Source organism: Leopardus geoffroyi, chromosome B3 (genome assembly GCF_018350155.1).
Source record: "Leopardus geoffroyi isolate Oge1 chromosome B3, O.geoffroyi_Oge1_pat1.0, whole genome shotgun sequence".
Taxonomy (NCBI): Eukaryota; Metazoa; Chordata; class Mammalia; order Carnivora; family Felidae; genus Leopardus; species Leopardus geoffroyi.
In genome coordinates, this window is record NC_059337.1 from 116,378,314 (window position 1) to 116,389,190 (window position 10,877).

Genomic DNA, 10,877 nt, shown 5'->3' on the forward strand with positions numbered 1-10,877 from the left:
TGATGTGGGGCTCGAACTCAGAAACCTCAAGATCATGACCTGAGCCGAAGAACTGACTGAGCCACCTCGGCATCCCCAAAGCATCTAATTTTTATAGAACTTCTCAGGTGCCAGGCGCCGTCCAAAGTGTTTACACACATCGCTTATTGAACCCTCACAACGGCTCGAGGTCAGTGCTACCGTTATCCCTGACTTCTGGACTGAAGAAATGGGAAGAAATGGGAACGTAAAGGTTTGGTCACATACCCTGCATGTGGGGAACAGAACCTGAGTTCCAGCCCACACGTCCAACTGCGGGGTGGACGCATGATCAAAACCGTCATGCCATGAGGCCATCAATGGTATGGACAACCGACATCCAGTCCTTTCCTCAGAGGGTCACGCAGTGATGTGATGGGTGGGTAGGAGGAGAGGGGATTGGGGCCGAAGGCCACAGAAGAAAGGGGCTTCCCTCTCCTTGTTTTCTGACCTGGTTCTCCTGGCAGAAGGTACTGTGTGGGGTGGGAGCAAGAAGGAGAAGAAACCCAGGAAGCGGAAGGCGAGTGAGCAGAGGGGGCCAAGGGCGAGGGATGCACGCAGGCTGAACCAAGGGTAGTCCCACAGAAGCATGATGGGAGCGGGGGCTGGGGGACTGGCATCCCCCTAGGTGCTGACCCCTCTGGACGATGCCTGATTCAGGGCCAGCCCGTGCAGCCTCTGACTTTAGCTGTAAGGTGTGAAAGCATTGTTTGTCATGGCAGCCTTCTCATTGACCAAGTTTTTCCAAAGGCATGAGATGTCAGTGGCCTCTCCCTAGGGCTCCCCAAGTGCTGGGGAAGAAAGGGCCAGGGAAGCAGACCCAGAGACCAAACACTAAAGCTTCTGCCAGCAGGGCTCAGGGCATGCCAGGGGATGCCATGACAGGCACGGGCCAGGGGTGAGGTAAAGGAGGAAGGTCACCCAGGTCCCTCAGAAGATCTTGTCAGCAGGCCAGTTGTTTTTGGAAACCACTCCAGAAAAAAACAGCAAAAATGAGACAAAGGATTTCCTTCCTCCTCTGGCATGTCAGAAATTCCCTCGAGGCATCTTTCAGGAGCCATGTGTCTGTCCTTACAATAATCCTAGACACTGGTCAAAGTTTTTAATCCTCCCTGCAAACAGGAAATGGTGAAGGAAGCAAGACTGAAAAGACATGTCAGAATCTGTTGCTGTCACTGCGGGAGCTTGCCGGTTCTTGTCAAGGGGAGAAGCTGAGGAAATACAGATCTTTCCGCATTGCACTGGATAGGGGGAGCTTAGACCCACGGCTTAGAACTGGGCTTCAGAGGAAAACAGCATACACCTGAAGAGAAAGGGGTTAGTAGGAAGGAAAGTGGAGAGAAGCAGAGGCAGACAGGGGAGGAGACTGCAGGGAAAAGAGAGGAAGAGGGTGAGATGGGTAAGGAAGCAGGAGACGGGGAGGGGAGGGTGTGGGGAGAGGGAAAGAGATGGGGAGAAATGGAATCATCCGTTGACTAGTCTGTCTTCACTTCTCCCTGACTCTTCCATTCTCTAGATACTCCCGGTCAACAAGTTCTTGCCCTGACACTTCAATTCTCTTCCCTTTGTTGGCCAACACCCCCCCCCCCCCCATCCCAGCCCCTCAAGCCCTCCCTCTCATCTGGACCATGTCTGTGGTGTCCATTAGTCTCTTAGCTTCAGTTTCTCCCATCTCAGGTGTTCTCAGTTTTTCCAACTCCTCTTTTTACCACTCTAGGTTTACATCCCCAAAACAATGTTTTCATGACATGCTTCATAAACCCCTCTTCAACCTCCCCTCCCCTCCCTGCCTCCCCAGTTTGGTGAAATGGAAGGAATGTGAGCCTTTTGTAGAATAGACCTCAGGGGTTCTCAACCTCAGCACTATCAACATTTGAGGCAGATAATTCTTTCTTTGGAGGGGGAGGACCTGTCCTGTGCGTTGCTGGATATTTAGCAGCATTCCTGCTACCCAGTATCACATCCCTACCCGCCCTCCTCCACCACTTGTGACAAACATTTCTGCAGCCAAATGTCTCCTGAGGGACAAAATTGCCTCTGGTTAAGAACCACTGACCCAGATTCAAATCCTGACTCTGTCACTTACTATGTTCCCTTGGGTCAGTGATGTAGCTTCTCTGAAACTTAATTTCCTTGACATTTAAGAGAGGGCTAATAGGGGCACCTGGGTGGCTCAGTCGGTTAAACGTCTGACTTTGGCTCAGGTCATGATCTCACAGTTTGTGGGTTTGAGCCCCGTGTCGGGCTCTGTGCTGTCAGTTCAGAGCCTGGAGCCTGCTTTGGATTCTGTGTCTCCTTCTCTCTACACCCCTCCCCACTCACACTCTGTCTCTCAAAAAATAAATAAACGTTAAAAAAAATGTAAGAGAAGGCCAATAATACTACCTTAAAGAGCCATTATAAGAATCAGAAAATAATTCTAACACAGAACATATACTTAACACAATACCTAGTGCATGAAAAGCACTCAGCAAATATTTGCTCCTTTCCCTAATCTCTATTTTTGCATCTAAAGGACTTTGGTAATTATCATTACATATAGTACAAACCTGAGGTGCCACCACCATTTAGCACTATCTTGTATGCATTAGTTAGATTATCTGTTTGTCAGTATAAGGGATAAAATAACAGTGGGTTAAACAAGATGGGAACATCTCCCAAATAACAGGCCAAATAAAAGCAGCCCAGTGTTGAGGCAGTGGCCATGTGTTGTCGATGTCCAGGAGAGAAGGAAAGAAGGGTGACAGGGGAGACATGCCTCTTTCCTTACATGGGAACAACTGAAAGTCGTCCACGTCACTTCCACTTACATTCTACAGAACCTACCCACACGACCACACCGAGAGAGCGAAGGAAACATCTTTGGGCAGGTGGCCAAGTGGTCAGCTGAACCTATTATTCCCTTGGATGAGAGAACAGACATCAGGACATACAGGAGTGCTGGTCTTTGCATGCCACTCCATCTTCCATAATTCCACTCAAGTCACCCTGCCAATCCCAATCTTTAGCTTTCAAAGCTGAGCTCAATCCCACCTCCTCCTCAAGACCTTTCCTGATTGCCTCCAGCCCAGAGCAACGTGCTTGCTTCTTCAACCTCAAACAGTATTTATTAACAATCGAATTGCCCAAGCCGGAGGGTTATACAGGCTAGAATGGCCAGTCACTAATCTATGTGCTTCTTTTTTTTTCCTAAAAAAAATTGCTAACTTCCTTCCTAACTTCTATATAGGCTTCCTTGAGGGCCCTAGCCCATGTTGTTTGCTTTTTCAAATGCCTACCTAAAACATAATGTAGCCCTACATTAGTTGCTAGGGATGCCATAAAGAAGAACCACAGAGTGGGTGGCTTACACACAAGAAATCTATTTTCTTATAATTCTGGAGGTTGGAAGTCTGCCAAGAAGGTGGATTCCTCTGGATGCCTCTCTCCTTGGTTTGTAGATGGCTGTCTTCCCCCCCTGTCTTCACATAGTCTGCTCTCTGTGAGAGTGTCTCAATCTCCTCTTCCTTTTTTTTTTTAATGTTTATTTATTTCTGAAACAGAGAATAGATGGGGGAGGGGCAAAGAGGGAGAGAGAGAGAGAGCGCTAAGCAGTCTCCACACTGTCAGCATGCACCCCAATGTGGGCTTGAACACACGAATGGTGAGATCATCACCTGAGCCGAAACTAAGAGACGCTTAACCGACTGAGCCAGCCAGGCGCCCCTCAATCTCCTCTTCTTATAAGGGCACCAGTTATATTGGATTAGAGCCTATACTTATGATCTCATTTGAATTTAATTACCCCTTTAAATGCCCCATCTCCAAATACAGTCACATTCTGAGGTACTAGGGGTTAGGACTGTAACGTGTCTTTTGGGAGGACACGATTCAGCCCACAGCAACCACACTGTAGATGCTCAGTAAGTTAACTCCTGTGCCTAGGACCTTTCTGCAGTGTTTGACGATTGCTTTTCCTCATGTCCCTCTTAGAAGTCAATACAGTTTTCTCCTCTTATCTGTGGTTTCACTTTCTAGGGTTTCAGTTATCTGAGATCAACTGTGGTCCAGACGTGATGATCCTCCTTCTGACCTGTCATCAGAAGGTCAGTAGTAGCCTAACACTGTGTCACAATGCCTACTGCCATTCACCTCACTTCATCTCATCACATAGGCTTCTTTTTAATTTTTGTTAACGTTCATTCATTTTTTGAGAGACAGAGCACTGGCAGGGGAGGGGCAGAGAGAGAGGGAGACACAGAAGCAGGTTCCAGGCTCCAGGCTGTTAGCACAGAACCTGATGCGGGGCTTGAAGCCATGAACCATGAGATCATGACCTGAGCCAAAGTAGGACACTCAACTGAGGGAGCCACCCAGGTGCCCCATATCACATAGGCTTTTTATCATCTCCCATCATCACAAGAAGAAGAATGAGTATAGCACAAAAAGATATTTTGATAGATCACATTTACATAACTTTTATTACAGTATATTATTATAATTGTTCTATATTGTTATTGTTGTTAATCTCTTACTGTGCCCAATTTATAAGTTACATTTTATCATAGATGTGTGTACATAGAAAACATAGTAGGGGCACCTGGGTGGCTCGGTGGGTTAGGTGGCTGACTCTTGATTTTGACTCAGGTTGTGATCTCACAGTTTGTGGGTGTGAGCCCCGAGTTGGGCTTTGTGCTGATGGCACAGAGCCTGCTTGGGATTCTACCTCTTCCCTTCTCTCTGCCTCTCCCCCACTCAAGCTTGCCCTCTCTCTCTCTCAAAGTGAATACATAAACTTAAAAAAAATTTATATATAGGGTTCAGAACTATCCATGGTTTCAGGCATCCATTGGGGGTCTGGGAGCATATCTATCACAGATAAGGGGGAACTTCTGTATTCTCTTTGGCTTCTGTGACTGCACTCATTCAGTTCTCCTCCCTTTCAGGCTACTCCTTCTCCACTCCTTAGTGAGTTCCTCTACCTCCACTACCCTTCAAAAAGTCTGTGTTTCCCAAAAAACAAATAATCCAGTGACAAAATGGGCAAAAGACATGAATAGACGTTTCTCCAAAGAAGACATCCAGATGGCTAAGAGCCATGTGAAAAGATGCTCAACATCACTCATCATCAGGGAAACACAAATCAAAACCACACTGAGATACCACTTCACAACAGAGTGGCTAAAATTAACTCAGGAAATAACAGATGTTGGCGAGGATGTGGAAAAGGGGGAACCCTCTTGCACTGTTGGTGGGAATGCAAATTGGTGCAGCCACTCTGGAAAAGAGCATGGAAGTTCCTCAACAAATTAAAAATAGGGCGCCTGGGTGGCTCAGTCAGGTAAGCAGCAGACTTCAGCTCAGGTCACGATCTCACAGTTTGAGTTTAAGTCCTGCATCAGGCTCTGTGCTGACCGCTCAGAGCCTGGAGCCTGCTTCAGATTCTGTGTTTCTCTCTCTCTCTCTGCCCTCCCTTGCTCACAGTCGCTCTCTGTCTCCCAAAAAATGAATAAAAACGTTAAAAAAAACTAAAAAAAATTAAAAATAGAATTACCCTATGACCCAGCACTACTAGAAATTTATCCAGAGGATACAGGAGTGCTGACCCAAAGGGGCACATACACTCCAATGTTTATAGCAGCACTATCAACAATAGCCAAAATATGGAAGGAACCCAAATATCCGTCAGCAGATGAATGGATAAAGAAGATGCGGGGGGCGCCTGGGTGGCGCAGTCGGTTAAGCGTCCGACTTCAGCCAGGTCACGATCTCGCGGTCCGTGAGTTCGAGCCCCGCATCGGGCTCTGGGCTGATGGCTCAGAGCCTGGAGCCTGTTTCCGATTCTGTGTCTCCCTCTCTCTCTGCCCCTCCCCCGTTCATACTCTGTCTCTCTCTGTCCCCAAAATAAATAAACGTTGAAAAAAAAATTAAAAAAAAAGAAGATGCGGTATATATACACAACAGAATACTACTTAGCGATGAAAAAGAATGAAATCTTGCTATTTCCAACAACATGGATGGAACTGGAGGGTTATTATGCTAAGTGAAATAAGTCAGTCAGAGAAAGACAGATATCATGATTTCACTTATATGTGGAATTTGAGAAACTTAACAGATGACCATAGGAAAAGGGACGGAAACATAAAACACAAACAGACTGGGAGGCAAACCATAAGAGACTCTTAAATACAGAGAACAAACAGGGTTGATGGCGTTGGGGAATATGGGTGATGGGCATTGAGGAGGGCACTTGTTGGGATGAGCACTGCATGATGTATGTAAGTGATGAAGCATGGGAATCTACTCCTGAAGCCAAGACTACATTGTGTGTTAGCTAACTGGACAATACATTTTTTTTTTTCAACGTTTATTTATTTTTGGGACAGAGATAGACAGAGCATGAACGGGGGAGGGGCAGAGAGAGAGGGAGACACAGAATCGGAAACAGGCTCCAGGCTCTGAGCCATCAGCCCAGAGCCTGATGCGGAGCTCGAACTCACGGACCGCGAGATCATGATCTGGCTGAAGTCGGACGCTTAACCGACTGCGCCACCCAGGCGCCCCAAATTTTTAAAAAATAATAATAATCTGCTTCAGAATTAATTAATAAACTATAATGCTTAATCTTCTTCATTGAAGAAAAAAAAAAGTCTGTGTTTGTCAGCATTCTTTTCTCCTCGCTCCAAGCTCTTTCCATGGTGATCTCATGTGCTCCATTGTGGCCATCATCAACTGCATTCTGGTGGTTCTCAAATCCATAGCTTCCACCAAGACCTCTTCTGGACAATTTATTCAAAGCACCAAGAATTCTATTTGGACATCCTACTGGGCCGTCACCTCAATGTGCCCCAACTAGACTATCAATCCCCTCCATCTTTTTCATCATGGTACACTTCCCTCCCCTACACACACACACACACACACACACACACACACACACACACACACATTCTTCCTTCTCTAAAGATCTTTATCTCAGTGAACTATGTCACTATATCTCCAGGACTAAACTCTCTCTCCTCTATCCAACCCCTAAATCCCACCAGGATTTCCCTTCTTGAGAGCTTGTTTGGAGGTTCTAGCAGGGGAGCGCAGCTACTCGTATACCCTTGACTGAAGAACGGTCTTCCTCTATCAGGGAAGGTTGTCCTTTGGGATGCACATGGAGTGGTGAGGGAAGAAGGGGACACCTGCCTAGCCAGCCAGATCAGCCGAATCAACCCTGGCGATCAATGGGGTGACTGATGTTGTAGCCAGATCACCCTCACATGCCAGGATTTCCCTTCTTAATACTTCTTTCCTTCTGCCCTTCTACCAGTTGGCTTTGGGGCACTGTAACCTCTCATGTAAACTACAAAAACAACTTTCTTTCTAATCCCCCTACCTTTAATGCACTCTCATCTCTTCAACCAAATTGATTTTCTAAGACAGAGACAATGACGTCACCCCCCTGATTAAAACCTTTTAAGGCCTTAGACAAAATCCCAAATTCCTTCATCTAGCAAAGGGATTCTTCACACTCTGTGCTCTGCTGTATTCAGCTTCACCCGCCACCTGTCCTCCTATACACTATTATGTTACATTGCTTTATTCTATCATGTTACTTACAGTTTCCCAAGGAGTCCTACACTTTCTTTCAGTCTTTGGCTTTCATGCCTGTGTTTCACTCTGCCTAGACTCCTTTACTTCCTCCTCTTCTCCTGGCTAATTCTTATTCACATTTCAAGTCTCATTTTAGACATTACTTCCTCTGAGAAGCCTGATCTGCGTTTGAGATACAATTCCCCTGCACTTCCTTCCCAGGAACCAATTTCCTCCCCCAACTTACAAACACATTAACACTTTCTCTGGCAGAGATCATTTCCTATTTCCTAAACCCTGAACTCCTCTTGTACTTTGTTCATATCTTTACTAAAGCATTAATCATGCTGTAACCTACTTTTGCACTCCTATCCACCCCCCACCCTACCCCCGCTAATATGGAAGCTCCTTGAGGACTCAGGACTGTGTCTGATTTCTGTGCTAGAAATCTGTTTGTCCTCTGCCCTACTGTGAGTCCCCAAGAGCCTGGACCATCCCAACTACATCAGTGGAGTTCAATAGGAAGAAGAGAGGAAGGTCAAGGTGTTCATTCACAAGCTAGATGAGTTTCTCAACCAGAGGTCTGTGTGACCTTTGGCTCCTGCCAAATGGCCCTATCCACATGCTCTCTCCTGCATTCTGGGAATTTTCTCTCTTATCGTTGCAGCCTAGGTCTGACAATCTCTTTCTGATGTTACCAGCTTCAGGGTACCACACTAACCCTAGTTTTCCTTTACTCTGTCCTCACTGTTGAAAATAGTCTCTTCATTAAACTCTCCTCAAATTACCAATTACCCAATTTAAGTGTGCCACAACCTGACTAATTTACTCTTTGAATCCCTGACAAAGAGTCTAGCACCTAAATGTTGAATGAAACGAGGAAAATGACCTAAGCCATGGGCTACTTCAGCTTACTCCATTTCACCTCCATTTCACAAGAAAGGGGAAAATCCCTAGCTCAGAAGTCAGAAGTGAAGTGAGGCAGTTTCAGGGTTGGCAAATAAGAGGATTGTGGGGATTCCTTTGACAGGACATGTGATGGGGAATTGGAAGAGGCTGTCGGGCAGATGCCCTCTTACATAAGCAGTCCCCAAGCCCTTCTGCAGAGCTTCCAGAGAACTGAGCAGATGCCCCCTGTGATCATCCCCACAAGGGAAGTCCATTTACTACAGTGACTCTGTCCCTGGTTGGATGGGAAAGCTCTCAAGTCTTTCTTTTCTTCCTCTTGGTCTTGACCCTAGAGAAGTACTTAGAAAAATAATTGGAAATGCTGCGTCTTCCATCCTCACACCCAAATCCAGCAGCCTGAAACTCAAGCTCAAGAGGTGTAGGAGGGGCAAGGCCCACAATTATCAAAGCTGGATAGACTGCATTATTGAGCAGAATGAGGTCAAGGCCACAGCCTGGAAGCAGGATCCTGAGATGATTCATGTACCACACAACCCTGTGGGGTCCTCCCACCGTCCAGGGCTGCTACAGCTGAGAGAGACCTCAGTGTCACCACAACGGTAGAAACTGGTCACCAGGAAGAAGAAGGAGATCTTGGTCACCAAGATGACACAGTAAGTTAATGCAAAGGAGGTGCCAGAATGTATGTCCCCTAGTGAGCAAACCTACTGTCTCATTGTAAATACACCGCATTGCCTTTTTTTTGTTCTTTTTTTTTGTTTCACGTTTTTATTTAACTTCCAGGTAAACATAACAGTGTAATATTAGTTCAGATATAGAATTTAGTGATTCATCACTTATATGTAACACCCAGCGCTCATCACAAATGCCCTCCTTAATATCCATCCCTATTCAACCCATCCCCTGCCCACCATTCTTCCAGCAACCCTCAGTATGTTCTCTATAGTATGGTTTGCCTCTCATTCCCCTCCCCCCCGTTCATTTGTTTTGTTTCTTAAATTCCACATATGAGTGAAATCATATGGTCTTTGTCTTTCTCTGATTGACTTATTTCATTTAGCATTATACTTTCTAGCTCCATCGACATCATTGCAAATGGAAAGATTTCATTCTTTTTTATGGCTGAGTAATATTCCATCACACACACACACACACACACACACACACACACACACACACACACACCATCTTTATCCATTCATCAGTCAATGGACATTTGGGCTCTTTCCATAATTTGGCTATTGTTGATAATGCTGCTATCCTTTCAAATCAGTATTTTTGTATCCTTTGGGTAAATACCTTGTTGTGCAATTGCTGGGTCATAGAGTAGTTCTATTTTTAACTTTTTGAGGCACCTCCATACAGTTTTCCAGAGTGGCTGTACCAGTTTGCATTCTCACCAACAGTGTAAGAAGGCTCCTCTTTCTCCGTATCCTTGCCAACATCTGTTTCCTGTGTTGTTAATTTTAGCCATTCTGACAGGTATGAGGTGGTATCTCAATGTGGTTTTGATTTGTATTTCCCTGGTGATGAGTGATGTTGAGCATTTTTTCATGTGGCTGTTAGCCATTTGGATGTCTTCTTTGGAAAAATGTCTATTCATGTCTTCTGCCCATTTTTAAACTGGATTATTTGTATTTTGGGTGTTGAGTTTAGTAAGTTCTTTATATAATTTTGGATACTAACCCATTATCAGATATGTCAATTTCAAATATCTTCTCCCATTCCAAAGGCTGCCTTTTAGTTTTGTTGAGTGTTTCCTTCACTGTGCAGAGGCTTTTTATCTTGATGAGGTCCCAATAGCTCATTTTTGGTTTTGTTTCCCTTGACTCAGGAGATGACTCTAGTAAGAAAATTCCATGGCCGATGTCAGAGAGGTTACTGCCTGTGTTCTTCTCTAGGATTTTGATGATTTCCTATCTCACATTTAGATCTTTCATCCATTTTGAATTTATTTTTGTGTATGGTGTAAAAAAAGTGGTCCAGTTTCATTCTTCTGCCTGTTGCTATTCAGTTTTCCCAACACCATTTTTTTCCCATTGAATCTTCTTCCCTACTTTGCCAAAGTTTAGTTGGCGATATGGTTGTGGGTCCATTTCTGGGTTTTCTATTTTGTTCCATTGATCTATGTGTCTGTTTTTGTGCCAGCACCATACTGTCTTGATCACTACAGCTCGGATTATCTTCAAGTTTGGAATTTTGATGTCTCCAGGGTTGTTTTTCTTTTTCAAGATTGCTTTGGCTATTCAGGGTCTTTTGTGGTTCCATACAAATTTTAGGATCATTTGTTCTAGCTCTGCGAAAAACACTGGTGGTATTTTGATAGGAATTGCATTAAGTGCATAGATTACTTTGGGTAATATAGATGTTTTAACAATATTTGTTTTTCC